The following is an 18,225-nucleotide window of genomic DNA, read 5'->3' as shown; positions in this document are numbered from 1 at the left end:
CTGTAGACGTTCCTATATTTCCTGCATTATTTACCGGAAAGCAAACATTCCTTCCATAATTGATAGGTCTCTGCTGTCTATTTCCTGTCCCATGATTCTCTCCTGTTCATGCATTATTCATCATCATCATGTCGGTGCTGTCCCCTTTAAGAGCGGCCGGTGATCTAGTCAGATATTCCGGTCAGACAGGCGGTGTGTGCTAGCAGACAGCTATGCAGATCAGTAACACCAGCATCTTCCTGCACCACCCAGCTGCCAGTTATCATCAGGCCTAGCCTTAATCCCCTTGTATGGCAGAAAGGCCTCGAATAGAGAATGCACTGGAAGGAAGGAGGGAAGGAAGGAGGGAAGGAAGGAAGGAGGGAAGGAGGGAGGGAAGGAGGGAAGGAAAAAGGGAAGGAAGGAGGGAAAGGAAGGAGGGAAAGGAAGGAGGGAAGGAAGGAAGGAGGGAAGGAAGGAGGGAAGGAAGGAAGGGAAGAGGATACGTTCATATGTATCCATAAGATTCCAAACAAAAATAAATAAATACAATGTTACTTTTATAATATCTCACTATTTATTTACTTTAAATGATACAAATAAATACATACTGCACTAACCCTTTGCTGGCCATGGAAGATTTTTTTTTTTCTTGAGACGTGATTTATTATTATAATTTTTTTTATTTTATTTTTTTCATTTATTTTATTTTTTTTTTATTTTTTTTTTTAAAGACCCTCGTAAGGAATGTAAAATCATTAAACCTCCGGCAATTCCAAACCCTGACCTGCAATGCAGAGGCAATACAAAAGGCAGACACGCTTCCTGCTAACATTTCTTTTCTGAAAAGTCCTATTGTTCTGCCGGCATCTGGACCTGATCTCAGCCTATTTGTGTCCAACGACCCCTCTATTCAAAGAAGCACCCACCCCACCCTCTCAACCCCCCCCCCCCAATCACGAATGGGCCTCACGTAAAGCCTGGCGGATGAATTAAATAGGCAGCTCTAGCCATCTGTCCTTCATAGCTGGGTATAGGCTGCTTTGCTTCTATTTCAGTGCATTTAATACAATCCCCCCCACCACCCAAAAAAAAAAAAAAACTACAACCGCCGCCACTTCCTAAGCATTTGGCACCGATCCATACAAAAAAAAATCCACTACACCTTAACCCTTGACATACCGTACCTTAACCCTTGACATACTGCACCTCAACCCTTGACATACCGCAGCATTTTGCAATGCAACTAGAAATATTAAAAATAAAGGTTCAGCACTTGCCTTGCACCGCTATGAGATTCTGCCAAAGAGATTAATCCGACTTACGTGGGGGGCTGCAAGCGTTTCTGCAGTAAAGCCCAGAATGGAGAAATGGATTGCACCGGGGGTCTACAGCCCTAGACAAGGAGGACTAGGCAATGAGCTAGCTGCAGCTGGCAGCGCGCAGGGAGAATGCAGAAGCCTTTTATATTATTGGCGACACTTCCAGCACATGACAATATCTATCTGTATGGAAGAGGGGAGACTGAGCTGACAGCGTCACATCACAGCTCCTCCGGCCCACCCGACTGCACACCACCATAGGCCAAGTAGCACCGCTACATAAATAATGGTCGGTCCTGGCTAAAGGCTCATTATTTGATTACATGGTGCAGACGGTGCCGATGTGCTGTAACCCGGAGTAACCAATCAGATGCCTGGGATCGGCCTATTGCAAGCCAGAAAGCAGCCATGTGGCCTGTTGCTAGGAATGCACGACTGTAAATTACGGCGAGGACGTGGCTGCAAAAATAAAATGATCCAGGGCAAAAAATAGAAATTGTTACTAGCAGATGGCTATTTAGGGCTACACGGGTTTGGAGGAGGAGGAGGAGGAGGAGCGGCTTTCTAAAAAAGAGCCAATTATCAGAGAGAAAACAAAGAAGAGGATGTACATCATTATCGACGGGCGGATGGGTCACATTATCCTAAATAATTGGGTCACGGGGAATTCTAAAAGAGAAGGCATAATATAATTAGCCATTGTTTATAAAGCAGTAATATACGTAGCACTTATATGGGGAGATGTTCAGACCTGAATTTTGGGGGAACTTTCAATCCACTTAAATTCTTCTTTTTTTCTGCGCTCTAAGGAAATTCTTTTTCCCTGCGCGAGTCATCCCCCTCTTGAACTTCTGACCCAGCTGCTCCCCTCCTCTTCCATGCCAGGGCTATTGTAGTTCTAATGATGACCCATGCAGGAAAAAAAATGACTTCCTGTTTCTACATAGAGTTTAGAAGGATTCAGCAAGTCAGTCATTAATCAAGTGATGTCATAGACCTAATCGGAAAGAGAATAATTTACTGGGTAGAAAGGCAAAATGAGCAATAGTAGGTACACAGTGCTGTATAATATGATGAGTGCAATATATTAAGAGGATATACAGTGGGGCAAAAAAGTATTTAGTCAGTCAGCAATAGTGCAAGTTCCACCACTTAAAAAGATGAGAGGCGTCTGAAATTTACATCATAGGTAGACCTCAACTATGGGAGACAAACTGAGGGAAAAAAATCCAGAAAATCACATTGTCTGTTTTTTTAACATTTTATTTGCATATTATGGTGGAAAATAAGTATTTGGTCAGAAACAAACAATCAAGATTTCTGGCTCTCACAGACCTGTAACTTCTTCTTTAAGAGTCTCCTCTTTCCTCCACTCATTACCTGTAGTAATGGCACCTGTTTAAACTTGTTATCAGTATAAAAAGACACCTGTGCACACCCTCAAACAGTCTGACTCCAAACTCCACTATGGTGAAGACCAAAGAGCTGTCAAAGGACACCAGAAACAAAATTGTAGCCCTGCACCAGGCTGGGAAGACTGAATCTGCAATAGCCAACCAGCTTGGAGTGAAGAAATCAACAGTGGGAGCAATAATTAGAAAATGGAAGACATACAAGACCACTGATAATCTCCCTCGATCTGGGGCTCCACGCAAAATCCCACCCCGTGGGGTCAGAATGATCACAAGAATGGTTAGCAAAAATCCCAGAACCACGCGGGGGGACCTAGTGAATGAACTGCAGAGAGCTGGGACCAATGTAACAAGGCCTACCATAAGTAACACACTACGCCACCATGGACTCAGATCCTGCAGTGCCAGACGTGTCCCACTGCTTAAGCCAGTACATGTCCGGGCCCGTCTGAAGTTTGCTAGAGAGCATTTGGATGATCCAGAGGAGTTTTGGGAGAATGTCCTATGGTCTGATGAAACCAAACTGGAACTGTTTGGTAGAAACACAACTTGTCGTGTTTGGAGGAAAAAGAATACTGAGTTGCATCCATCAAACACCATACCTACTGTAAAGCATGGTGGTGGAAACATCATGCTTTGGGGCTGTTTCTCTGCAAAGGGGCCAGGACGACTGATCCGGGTACATGAAAGAATGAATGGGGCCATGTATCGTGAGACTTTGAGTGCAAACCTCCTTCCATCAGCAAGGGCATTGAAGATGAAACGTGGCTGGGTCTTTCATTGCCAACAAAGGATATATTACAAAGTATTGAGATGAAATTTTGTTTCTGACCAAATACTTATTTTCCACCATAATATGCAAATAAAATGTTAAAAAAACAGACAATGTGATTTTCTGGATTTTTTTTTCTCAGTTTGTCTCCCATAGTTGAGGTCTACCTATGATGTAAATTACAGACGCCTCTCATCTTTTTAAGTGGTGGAACTTGCACTATTGCTGACTGACTAAATACTTTTTTGCCCCACTGTACATTTTGATGGGAGAAGGAGGAGGGGTTCTTTAAGGTGAGCAAAGGTCATTGTGAAGACAAGCGGAGGAGGTAAGCTGTGACATCGCCTATTGTGACTGGTGAATCCAGTGTTATCTACTTTATATAGAGGTGTTATCAGTCATTGTAAAGGAGGAGGAGGTGAGCTGTGACATCACCTATTGTGAATGGTGGATCCTGTGTTATCTACTGTATATAGAGGTGTTATCAGTCATTGTATAGGAGGAGGAGGTGAGCTGTGACATCACCTATTGTGAATGGTGGATCCTGTGTTATCTACTGTATATAGAGGTGTTATCAGTCACTGCACAGGGGGAGGAGGTGAGCTGTGACATCACATATTGTGAATGGTGGATCCTGTGTTATCTACTGTATATAGAGGTGTTATCAGTCATTAAACAGGAGGAGGAGGTGAGCTGTGACATCACCTATTGTGAATGGTGGATCCTGTGATATCTACTGTATATAGAGGTGTTGAATCACTGCTGCGGATACTGTAGTAAATATGTGTCGGATTTGCAACACATCCCAACAGTCAAATTTTTATTCCTTATGTTAACCCTGAAGTAATATTCTCCTTTATGCAAAACTAAATTAACCTTAGAATTTGCATCATTACAGATTTCTTAATATAATTTCGTTTAATCCACCAATAAAAGACAGAGCGTTGTCTTGGTCTGTAGTCTGTTTCTGTTATGGCAGCTTGGGCTTATTTACTAGAATGGGTCTCGGCTGCAATACCACACATAGCCTTTGGAGAAGAGTGGCGCTGTTTGTTTAAATATTACTGGAGACATGGAAAAACATGAGTGTATGTAATACTGACTTTTCTCTCGTGGGTGAAAGGAGCGGATCTTGCATTGATGACCAGCTGGCACATCAGATGCCTTTCACAAGCCATCAATCTTGACTTTGGGTGACCTTGACCTATTATGTACTACAGATAATGGGCTCTAAGGTCATGAATGTGCGCGGTATTCATTTATCAATTGTGTCTCTATGTAGGTTACTTATTAGACATGGCGCTATATTTTAGACAGCTGAACCTTGGCTAATAAAGCGATAAAAACTGTACTGCCCAAGTCCCAGATAGTTATAGACACATAATGTGCTAAACACAAATAATGAAAGATTTGGGGTGTAGTATTGCAGAAAAGGAGAGGACTAAAAAAGTCCCCAAGTCCCCATCATATAGTGATTATGTGTGATATAGTCAATACGGGTTCAGAGCAAACACTACCTGTCCTAGGATGACCGGACCTACAATTCTAGATCTGGGTAGGATCCTCTACCACTAACTGCTACAAAGGTTGCATTAGAGAGAGAATTCTAGTACAAAAAACTGCAAAATTTAACAAAATCGATAACATAAGCCATGATTTTTACAGGTGCAGTTCACTGTTCCCACCACAAGGCGGACAATTGAGCTGCCATTATGATTATTCTCAGTTTACAGCATGTAGTAAAATATACCTCCACACTTATCCCCACCAGGAGAAACCATTTCCAGGGTAGTCTTTACTATACTGTGATCTTAGCTAGCATTTACGGCCTATACAGTCTCTTTCTAAAGTTTTTATACCTTTTACCCAATTTACCAAAGGGTCATTATATTCTAAATGAATGGGATTTTTTTGAGAGTCTGCAATAGGTTTTACTTTTCAATGTGGACCCAAGGCCATAAAATTAAATTAAGTTAAAGGCAGCAGGACTATGGAGTGAAGGGTGGTTGGTTAATTTAGGGTCTTTGGCATGAGATATGACCAATGTGACCTCATCCAATAAGAAAGGACCTTTTTACATGGGGAAATAATCTTTGTTCCTGATTATCGGACAAAGTAAATTACCCAAAGAGCAAAATAGTGGTTTGATAAGTGATGAGATCGTTTATGCCGACATATAATTCATCATTTTTGACAAGATATTGCCCCATGTGAATGAAGGAACTACAGATCGTTCTTCCCCTTATGCTGACAAACGAGTCAGGGCATATGAAGTCCCGCATCAAGAATGTGATGGCCTTCTGCTATTTCTTTTTTATGTTTGTAGTAAAGAATGCTAGGCTAACACTTTCACAATTGCAGTGCCATACAGTGCACAATTAATACCACCATATAGTGCCAAATAATATAATAAAGCCATACACTGCCTACATAATAGTGGCAAACAGTGCATAATTAATACCGCCATATAGTGCCAAATAATATAATAAAGCCATACACTGCCTACATAATAGTGGCAAACAGTGCATAATTAATACCACCATATAGTGCCAAATAATATAATAAAGCCATACACTGCCTACATAATAGTAGCAAACCGTGCATAATTAATACCACCATATAGTGCCAAATAACATCATAAAGCCATACACTGCCTACATAATAGTGGCAAACAGTGCATAATTAATACCGCCATATAGTGCCAAATAATATAATAAAGCCATACACTGCCTACATAATAGTGGCAAACAGTGCATAATTAATACCACCATATAGTGCCAAATAATATAATAAAGCCATACACTGCCTACATAATAGTAGCAAACCGTGCATAATTAATACCACCATATAGTGCCAAATAATATAATAAAGCCATATACTGCCTACATAATAGTGGCAAATAGTGCATAATTAATACCACCATATAGTGCCAAATAACATCATAAAGCCATACACTGCCTACATAATAGTGGCAAACAGTGCATAATTAATACCACCATATAGTGCCAAATAATATAATAAAGCCCTACACTGCCTACATAATAGTGGCAAACAGTGCATAATTAATAACGCCACATACAATAATACTTTACAGCAGTACACTACTTGCATAAAATTGCCATAAAATGCCAAGTAATAATACCATACAGTGACTTACTGTCTAACCAAAAGTACCAAACAGGCAAAAAAAAAAAAAAAAATCATTGCCTATGAAATACACCATCAATAATATGGGGAGGAGTGGGCGACATCTATCAGTTTTCTTTTTAACTCCTGGGAAGAAATAGTGTAATGTTAGCCTAATATTATCACAATGCCCGTGTTGTAGGGTGCATGATTAATATTGCCATATAGTCCCAAGTAATAATACCGTACAGTCATACACTGCGTACATAATACTGCCAAATAATGAACAAATGAAACCACCATGAAGTGAAAAAGATTAATATTATACAGCAGTACACTACCTACATAAAAGTGCCATACAGTGCCAAATAATAATACCATAAAGCTACATATTGTCTAGATTAAAGTAGAAAACAGTAGCAAAAAAAAACCTTGCCATATAGCCCCAAGTAATAATACCGAACAGCCATATCATACACTGCCTACATAATACTGCCAAATAATGCATAACTAATACTACCATATAGTGAAAAACAATAATACTTATACAGCAGTACACCTCTTATATAAAAGTACCATATAATGCCAAATAATAACACCAAAAAGTCACTAGCGGTCTACATAATAGTACTATGTAGTGCCAAAAATGGGTTCAATTAACAGTATACTATTTCTAAGTGGCACCTTTGTAGTCAACATGGGATAGCTTTAGGTGGGGCATGGTGAAGATCCCATGTGCGGCAGACCCAGGACCATTGCCTCTTTTAATATGAGAGGCTTCTGCCAATTTTTTTAATCTTTTGGGAAGAAAGAGGGAGAAATGCCAGCATAATATTTTCAAAATACCAGTGTTCTGTGGCGCATAATTAATATTGCCATATAGTGTCACGTAATAATACCGTACAGTTATACACTAACACTGCCTACATAATAGTGCTAAACAATGCATCATTGATACCGCCATATACTGAAAAACAATATTATAAAGCAGCACTCTACCTACATAAGAGTGCCATATAGTACCAAATAATAATACCATACTATATATCCATATAATACCTAGATAATAGTATTATATAGTGGCAAAAATGGGTTCAAATAATAGTATACTGTATGTAAGTAGTACCTTTCCAGACTCCATGGAATAGGTTTAGGTGGGGACAGAGAGGATGGTGAAGACCCCAGACCAGTGTCGGACTGGATTGGCTAAGGCCCACCGGTAACAGTAATTCTTGGGGCCCACTGTTTAGCTACATGAAAAAATAACCTGACCCTAGTAAACAATTTTACTTTTGCTTCTATGTAATATAAATTCGGCTATCTTGCTTAAATAGGTTCTCCACTACTTTTACATCGATGGCCGATCTGCTGCTATTGGTCGCGGCACGTCATCAATCGGCCGGGATCCAGCATCACCGCCGATGAGGTGTCATCGGTGGCGGAGGCAGCACTTGTTTGCTGGGCTGGCCGTCTACTTGTAGAGGCCTCCTATGTATCCTTGTAGAGGCCTCCTATTGATTTGTATAGGATGTGTAGTACCCTAAGAGTAGACGGCCAGCTCCGCAACAAAGTACGGTACGTGCGTCCGGCCGAGGATCGGAGGGGGCTGCTGGGTGCTGGACCCCGGCCATTGCCTCTTAGGATGGGCCATCAATGTAAACGTAGTGGACAACCTCTTAAACGAATGCTAAGATGATACTTTTTTCTGCACTGCTCATTAGCTCTTCTTCACAGCGGCCTACCGGAGGATTCTCCTGTCCTCCAGTGGGCCAGTCCGAGCCTGCCTGGGACCATTGCCCCTTTTACCCATACTTTGTAGTCAACTAATAATCTCTTATACAGAGATCAGGAATTGTATCAAAGACTATATTAGGAAAGTAGGAGACATATCGAGGGTCTATATTTACGCACCCCCAGAGGACCCCTTTAAGTGTCCACGCACTACACATTAGAAGATCAAAAAGAAGACGAGCACACCCCGCTCATCCCCATTACTGTCCTATAGGAAGCATTCGTCAATCTCTCGCCATAAATCACATTTTCATCCTATTAGGCGTCTGAAGTTGGTTATGGTAATTCCGTCACCACATAATATCTCTACACAGGGGGCAGATACTTTATATCTTCTCTTGGTGTGTGATCTCACAATACACCAGTGCCCAGAGGGCTCATTAAGTGGCGGGAGCGGACTCCATGGTACTTACTTCTGAGCTTAGTCTGATACATTCTTCTTAGGAAATATTAATATTTAATTTTCCACCACAACAATATATCTGCCAGAGGTGCGGTGTAAATAATGGGGATGTATCCGTCACTGCCAAGACTATTAATCGCTACATGAAAGGTAAGAGATGAAGACACAGGAGACGCTTCATATCTATTCCCTGCACAGACAATGCTATATTAAAAGGGGAGGTTATCGTCAGAAAAATAAAACTTATTTACATTAGATATGTTTTATGCTCCATCATTGTAGTAAAAAAAAAATATAACAATCATGCAATTTTCATATTGGCCACTAGGGCTATTCTGGACTTCTACCTCCTGGTTCTTCACAGAAGACTGTATTGAAGTTTCATTATCATCACAGACAGGATTACAGTGACCAGTAAGCCTTCTGTAAACAGCAGATAACACAGGATCAAGCAATCAAAATAGGTGATGTCACAGCTCACCTCCTCCTCCTGTACAATGACTGATAACATCTCTATATACAGTAGATAACACAGGATCCATCATTCACAATAGATGTCACAGCTCACCTCCTCCTCCTGTACAATGACTGATAACATCTCTATATACAGTAGATAACACAGGATCCACCATTCACAATAGGTGATGTCACAGCTCACCTCCTCCTCCTGTACAATGACTGATAACATCTCTATATACAGTAGATAACACAGGATCCACCATTCACAATAGGTGATGTCACAGCTCACCTCCTCCTCCTGTATAATGACTGATAACACCTCTATATACAGTAGATAACACAGGATCCACCATTCACAATAGGTGATATCACAGCTCACCTCCTCCTCCTGTACAATGACTGATAACACCTCTATATACAGTAGATAACACAGGATCCATCATTCACAATAGATGATATCACATCTCACCTCCTCCCCCTTCCTTTACAATGACCTTTTCACACGACCATTGTACATGTGATGTTCCTGGATGACCAGAGTTGAGTAGTAGAGAACATTTTTATTGGACTATGCGTTTTGGGTTGGTACCTGATAAAGGAGAAGGACAGTCTCCGAAACGCTTAGTCCCATAGACAGTGAACGGCGTGGTGGTCAGGCATAGTCACCTCCCCTCTTCTCAGGGTTATAATGCCCAGATCTTGAGCTAGCTGGAGATCCCAGCAGTCAGATCCCTAAAGTAATAACCCTTTAACCGCCAGGTGTTGAGAGTCAAAGCCATCTATATTGTGGAAAAGGATTTTTTTTTTTCAGACCACCCAAACCACCGACTGGTGGACCCCGGCTGCATCTCTTCCCCTGACCTCTAACTAGATAATACAGCGGCACTCCTCACAGAAGATATATAGTACTTTCATTTTTTACAATGCGTCTTGGCCACATCCCTGACATGAAATCCTTTCCAAAACAGTTGGGGTAGGGCGAAAAGTGTCTAAACTACATCTGGTAATAAATTGGCTCATGGGAAAAAAAAAAAAAAACAAACAAACAATTTTTCACAAATTTTTTAAGACATTTTTTCCCTGATGTTACACAATATTTGGAGTCCTTTAATTTGGCGCTGGATGTTTTTGTTATATTCAGACGATACCCGCAACAAATACAAAGTGTCTAGAGTATTCTTCATTTATATTATTTTTTTATTCTAAAAAATAATGTAATATCAATATTTTCATAAAAGTAAAAAAAAAAATGATTGAATTATAGGGAAGAGGTTTTAGTAAAAAATAAAAAAATAAAAAAAATAATAAAGCTTGCAATTTTGACTTCTGATGTGGCGGAGATGCTGGTGATGGGAACTAATTATTTCTCCCTCTACCTAATCCTGATCCTCCTGACTTGTGCGCCCCTGGGGCCGACACGACCACTGTAATGGCAGAAGGTCATTCTAATCTGAATGCCAGCACTATTATGCCAATTATGCTGGGTTGTCACATTAACAGGTCATCCATGCGGGAAGCCGAACATGACATATTCCAGGAAAAAAAATCAACTTTCGAATAGCCCCCCTCCCCTATAGGTGTGCATCCATGGTCCTCCATAACCTGGATCTTAAATCTGTTGTATCAATTTTATAATCTAAATGTAACTCAATAAAATCTATTTTTTTGTGACTCATCAGAAATTGACCCTAGCAATAACTAAGGCACCAAAATCATCTGGAGGATTCGTTTCGCCCCAATGGGCCAGCGGAACCCTGCCCACCAGTCAGGAAGAAACAGTTCTCGATGGTACAAAAGAGGACGTTCTCCATCACCAAAAGAAAGTAGTCAAAAACTTAGGATAAAAAAACCAAAATGGCATAATATGCAATAATTAAAAAAAAAATGTTCACGCGTTTCGGGTAGAAAAACCCTGAAACACGTAAGAGTTATTTATTTTTTTAATATGTGCATATTCGGCTATTATGTTTATCCTATATGATTAAAGGCTAAATATTTAAACTCCTTTCCTTTGCTGATGGAGAACATTGAGAGCCATTTGACCTGGAATCCAGACAAGTGCATAGTCCGTGCACCACACCCGGGCCACGGAGGGTCTACCCAGGAAGCCTCGTGGGATACTTACCTCTAACCCAAGAGTGGTGAGCTGATGGAGACTTACTAGGAAGAAACAGTTCTTAAATAGAATCCTGATTGTCACAGCTGATCCTGCTCTCCCTCTCTCTTCACAATGATCTTGGCACACGCTCATTAGATGCTTCAATACCAAAAGATAGAGTCAGGATCTGACCATTGATCGCAAATGTTCATGTGTTGTTTCCTGAATTCTTTATGAAAAAAATAGTAATCTTGCAATTTTTACACTTGGCTATTTCAGCCCTCCGATTTTCTTTCTTTTCAGGAAGAGTTTTCAGCAGGCTTCTTTTCATCAGACAAGCCCCCGGAAGAAGCAAGGCAAAACGCGCGTCGGTGTGGAGGGATGCAATTCTATTTCCATGGTGGATATAATTTTTACCTGATTTGGGTAAAACTTTCCTTTAAACCATATTAATTACTTGATCCACTTTGGGCATCTCTTAGTCGGAACTTTGCATCATTGGTTATTGTACAGTCATGGCCAAAAGTATTGACACCCCTGCAATTCTGTCAGATAATACTCATTTTCTTCTTGAAAATGATTGCAAACGCAAATTATTTGGTATTATTATCTTCATTTAATTTGTCTTAAATGAAAAAAACACAAAAAGAATTGTCCTAAAGCCAAATTGGATATAATTCCACACCAAGCATAAAAAAGGGGGTGGACAAAAGTACTGGCACTGTTCGAAAAATCATGTGATGCTTCTCTAATTTGTGTAATTAACAGCACCTGTAACTTACCTGTGGCACCTAACAGGTGTTGGCAATAACTAAATCACACTTGCAGCCAGTTGACATGGATTAAAGTTGACTCAGCCTCTGTCCTGTGTCCTTGTGTGTACCACATTGAGCATGGAGAAAAGAAAGAAGACCAAAGAACTGTCTGAGGACTTGAGAAACCAAATTGTGAGGAAGCATGAGCAATCTCAAGGCTACAAGTCCATCTCCAAAGACCTGAATGTTCCTTTGTCTACCGTGCGCAGTGTCATCAAGAAGTGTAAAGCCCATGGCACTGTGGCTAACCTCCATAGATGTGGACGGAAAAGAAAAATTGCCAAGAGATTTTAACGCAAGATTGTGCGGATGTTGGATAAAGAACCTCGACTAACATCCAAACAAGTTCAAGCTGCCCTGCAGTCCGAGGGAACAACAGTGTCAACCCGTACTGTCCGTCGGCATCTGAATGAAAAGGGACTGTATGGTAGGAGACCCAGGAAGACCCCACTTCTTACCCCGAGACATAAAAAAGCCAGGCTGGAGTTTGCCAAAACTTACCTGGAAAAGCCTAAAACGTTTTGGAAGAATGTTCTCTGGTCAGATGAGACAAAAGTAGAGCTTTTTGGGCAAGGGCATAAACATAGAGTTTACAGGAGAAAAAAAGAGGCATTCAAAGAAAAGAACATGGTCCCTACAATCAAACATGGCGGAGGTCCCCTGATGTTTTGGGGTTGCTTTGCTGCCTCTGGCGCTGGACTGCTTGACCGTGTGCATGGCATTATGAAGTCTGAAGACTACCAACAAATTTTGCAGCATAATGTAGGGCCCAGTGTGAGAAAGCTGGGTCTCCCTCAGAGGTCATGGGTCTTCCAGCAGGACAATGACCCAAAACACTTCAAAAAGCACTAGAAAATGGTTTGAGAGAAAGCACTGGAGACTTCTACGGTGGCCAGCAATGAGTCTAGACCTGAATCCCATAGAACACCTGTGGAGAGATCTAAAAATGGCAGTTTGGAGAAGGCACCCTTCAAATATCAGGGACCTGGAGCAGTTTGCCAAAGAAGAATGGTCTAAAATTCCAGCAAAGCATTGTAAGAAGCTCATTGATGGTTACTGGAAACGGTTGGTCGCAGTTATTTTGGCTAAAGGTTGTGCAACCAACTATTAGGCTGAGGGTGCCAATACTTTTGTCTGGCCCATTTTTTGGAGTTTTGTGTGAAATGATCAATGTTTTGCTTTTCGCTTCATTCTTTTTTGTGTTTTTTAATTTAAGACAAATTAAATGAGGATAATACCAAATAATTTGTGTTTGAAATCATTTTCAGGAAGAAACTGAGTATTATCTGACAGAATTGCAGGGGTGTACATTATTTTGGCCATGACTGCATATATCATCCAAGGTGTATATATTTACCAGGATTATTAGCCTAGCCAGTAGGTGTTAGTTATCTGATATATTGCCTGCTAAAAGTTTGTGATACTACATCTTTTCTTGGCTTTTTATCCTATTGTGTATTATTATACATGTGTTGTTTCCTGAAACAACAGGAAGTTAAGAGTCTAAAAATAGTTCCCAAAATATAACTGTAATAATTCTATTTTTTAGTTTTTAATACAGATGCTTCAATACAAAACATAGGGTCGGGATCAGGTCATCGTGGCTAATTTACATGTATTGTTTCCTGAAACAACAGGAAGTTAGAGTCTAAGAATAGCCCCCAAAACAGAATTGCAATAATTCTATTTTTTATTTTTAAATACAGATGGTGGGTCAGTTTTTAATACATATGCTTCAATACAAAATATAGGGTCAGGATCTGGCTATTGTGGCTAATGTACATGTGTTGTTTCCTGAAACAACAGGAAGTTAGAGTCTAAAAATAGCCCTCCAAATAGAATTGCAATAATTCTATTTTTTAGTTTTAAATAAAGATGGTGGGTCATTGGATAACATCTTATCCGAGCATGTTCGCTCATCGCTAATGTTGATTCGTCAGACAATGCCATGAATTGGTTGCGTTCTTTCAAGAGACCGATTACTGACCGACTGTCGCCTGTCTACTTATCAGGGTCGTTCCAATTACTTCTGAAATCGCTGCTTCCTTATGTACAAATAATTTCTAGGTAAATGTTCGTACATCGTTTGGTTTATTATACCAGTACATGACTTATGTTCAGATTACACTTATTGTAACAAGTTGATTGCAAGGGTATTAATTGAAGCGTTTGCAAACATCCCATTAATTTGCAATTAAAACACAGACAAACTGTATTTTCCATCGCTAATTGGAGCACTTTCTTCTAGAAAGTCGCGTGACTCTTCATGTAGGCTTTATTCGAGTAAAGAAAGCCAATGGAGTCTCCTCTTGTTTAAGTCACTATAAACTTGTTATTAAAGATCCATAGAGCTATATTTTCGCTTGTCAAAGCCAGTCATAGATCACGAAAATGAAATCAAGAAGGGGTCATTTAATTAAATTCCGACTGTGGGATATACTTGTTACTATGCTTAATATAGCAAGCAAATCTAATCAGCGTAGAAGTGTGATGCACGGAAGGAATCCCTTATTTATCAGGTTTGTAGAGAATTAAGTAAGCCAAAGTCAGTTCTTTCCCCGCGAGAGGAAAATTTGATGAAAACTAAATTTAAAGTCAGGCCAATGACACAGGGTCACCTCCCCAGGAGCGATAAACACATTAGTATCTATTCCACATACCCAACAGAAAACATCTTACAATACAAAAAGGAAAATAATCATGGAAACCACAGCTCCCTTTATCCAAGAGGCTCGGTGTTAATATTACCATTACATTACCATAATAATTTCATGTTCAGACATGAATTATTAACTACATAAGAGAAAAGACGCTATTAATTAAATCCAGCTAATTAAAAAAAAAAAGGAAATCTTATATCCTGCATTTTATGAAATATAATTTGTATTTAATATAGTTATAGGATTGGAAAGAGAGAAAAGGATGGAAAAGGAAGGAAGAAAAGAAAGGAAAGGTAAAGAAAGGAAGGAAGAGAAGGGAAAGGAAGAAAGGGGAAGGAAGGAAGGGGAAGGAAGGGGAAGGAAGGAAGGAAGGGAAGGAAGGAAGGAAGGGGAAGGAAACAGAATAGGAATGAAAAAAAGGAGAGAGACGGAAAGGAAGAGAAGGAAAGGAAGAAACAAAAAGGAAGGGAAAAGAAGAGGAGAAACTGAAATGAAGGGAAGAGAGGAGATGGAAAGAGAAGGAAAATAAGTGACAGAAAGGAAGGGGAAGAGAAGGAAAGGAATGGATGGAAAGGGAAGAGAATAAATGAAAGGCAAGAGAAGAGGAGGAAAGGAAGAGACAAAAGGACTAGAAGGAAAAAGAAAGAGAAAGGAAGGAAGGAAGGAAGGAAGGAAGGAAAGAAGGAAAGAAAGAAAGAAAGAAAGAAAGAAAGAAAGAAAGAAAGAAAGAAAGAAAGAAAGAAAGAAAGAAAGAAAGAAAAGGAGGACTGAAATGGAAGGAAGCCGCAAAAGCAACAATGAAGCTGTAAGGAAGGACAAAAAAGGAAGGAAGGTGTAAAGGAAAGAGAAGGTAAGGTGTAAAGGAAAGGAAAGAAGGAAGGAAGCAGGGAAGGAAGGGTGGATAAAAGAAAGGAATAAAACAAAAGGAACAGAATAAAATTTTAAGGATAAAAAAATGATAGAAAGAAGGCTGGTTGGAAGTAGGAATAGAATTAAAGGGAAGGACAGAAAACTATAGAAGGAAAGATGAAAGGAAGGAAGGACAGAACAGGAATAAAGAACTGAAACAGAAGTAAAGACAAAAATATTCCAGGAAAGGTAACTGGGTTCCTCTGCTGGGTACCAGCCACAATCATTAGCGTCCCTTAATCTAACCCACTGGACATTATACCGCGAGATCCCAGTCTCTCTTTGGTATATCAGCACCATTTTTTATACTACCTATATGGCCATTAATTTCAGTGACCTTCAAGGAATTCTGCATTTTACCTTTGGGGGAGGCAAATGGCCAACCAGAGTTTCTGGTAGCTACTGATCACCAATCCTGATCAACCTTCATGGAGGATGAAATCACCCGGCCATCACTTATATAACACAGTGCTCCTCAGACCAACCAGTAGACATATAAACGCGAGTTGGTAGCTAGACTGTAGGATTTAGGTCCTAGTGTCTATTAGCCAATGATATGCCTAGTATGCTACCTCTTTATTGAACTAATTAATAACCGAGCTCTATATAATATTAAGTTCCTTAGTAATTTTGCCAATTCCTGTGCAGTTTATGATCTGCTTTATATGGATATGGGTCAGAAATCCCTACCACCACTAGGGGCGCTCCTTGAGCTGTGCCAAACACTGATTCTGGATCCAGGATTCTGTGTTTTATCAGAACTGGTTAAACATTCAACAGATTTCTGCACATATGCTTTACAGCCTAATAAAAGGAGAAATAAGTCTCCCTTATAAATAAGATATCGTTTTCCTTTAAGATTCATTTGTTTTATCGTTTTCCAGGCAGTGCACCTTATACGATTGGCGCTTTATAGCCGTCCAGCATGTATTTTTAATGTTTGCAATTAGGAAGCCGATAATGCTGGCCAATCTGCCACTGTCATCCTGTTCTCACTAAAACCACTGATGTGCATTAGCTTCTGCATTATGGTTGATAAAGCCTTTCGTCTCCACTTGTACTCATAACGTTGAGAACAGGGAAATCTTTGATCATTCCATTTTTTAAAAAAATATAACCATTGAAATATGTCCCATACAGCTTCGAAGATCTTCTAGCAAATTATCTTAAGCAGCTTATACCAAGAGCCAGATACGTTTCTACACTCCATCACTATGGACGTAGGCTACGTGGCAGATAAACGTTACACATTGTATATCACCCCGACTCCTCGGCCCTTAATCACCAGCTCAATAATAACACAAGTTTCTTTCCCGAAAAGGTTCTTCATAAATCTCCACAATAAAATCAAAGTGGCTTCCTCCATTTTTGATTTGTTTCGTAGACGGTGAGTGAAGGAAATCGGAAGTTGGTAGGGTTGTCATATTTGTGGGGGAATATAAGACCGGTCATCCGCCATAGCGTATGACGAATATACTCTGAGCTTTTATTAGGCAGACATTTTTTTAATGGAATATCAATGACACACTTCTGTAGACTTATAAAGCTTTTAAATACAAGGACGGTAAATCAAATCCGTGTTGTCCTTGTTTCGAGCGGTTCTACGGGCGACACTTCCATCATTTTACACATCGACCGAGTCTGCTCTCAACGGACAAATGGATGATATATGGCCGAGAATGGCATAAATGCTGCCTTGATGGAATACGTGATTGGAAAATATCATTGTTTGGACCTTGAAAAAATGACCACAAGACCAGACGTAGCTATTGGGGGTGGAGAGGGGGTAGTCACAGCCAACCCAGCGGTCTAAGATGGTCCGAACTTCCATCTGTCATAAGATTTTACCTTTGACGCTTTTGGTCATTCAATCTGGCTATTGTTAAAAGATGGGTTTCTATCTTGGTCAACCACATCAATGTTAAACAAAGACTATCCTAAAATGTTAAACCCTTGCACTAGGTAGAGGTTTGGGGTTTTAGTTGGGGGGACGGTCTACTTTGGCAACCCTTTTGTATTTCCCTAATGCGTCAAACCTGAGAAATACAGTCATTTGCTTTGATTGAAAATTTGATTTGTGTAGACAGCTCAGAAGCAGAACTATGTTTCTTTATGGTAACCTACTAGACCCAAACCCTAAAAACATACATCCTTTTATTGGAGAGAGATGGGAGTAACACATGACTGCCGGAACAGACTCCATTCCTTAATTACGGCGATAGGAGCCGAGTACACAAAACGGATGAAACTTTTTAACGGAGGATACAAACAAGAAGTGGTGCAGAGAGGACGAGAACTGCCGGACCAGACTACAAGGGTTTGTTTGCAGTCTGTTACCATGGACGCACATAGGAATTGTATATACAAAACAGTAGGTTATAATATGTGTATACATGTTGTCCTACTCCATCATAAACAAAAATGGACATATATTTCTTCAAAACCGCTTAGCTAATGTTATTCCCATTCCCATGAAGGG

The 18,225-nt window shown here is 40.1% G+C and overlaps 1 protein-coding gene across 11 annotated transcripts in view; it reads right to left on the bottom strand.

Moving 5' to 3' along the window:
* Window positions 1-18,225, bottom strand: part of MAGI1 (membrane associated guanylate kinase, WW and PDZ domain containing 1) — a 452,701-nt gene that overhangs the window by 233,131 nt on the left and 201,345 nt on the right. The window lies entirely within an intron of this gene.

The sequence above is a fragment of the Ranitomeya imitator genome, chromosome 8 (assembly GCF_032444005.1).
Source record: "Ranitomeya imitator isolate aRanImi1 chromosome 8, aRanImi1.pri, whole genome shotgun sequence".
NCBI classification, from domain to species: domain Eukaryota; kingdom Metazoa; phylum Chordata; class Amphibia; order Anura; family Dendrobatidae; genus Ranitomeya; species Ranitomeya imitator.
The sequence above is the reverse complement of the archived record's forward strand: the minus strand, read 5'-3'. Positions and strand labels throughout refer to the sequence as shown.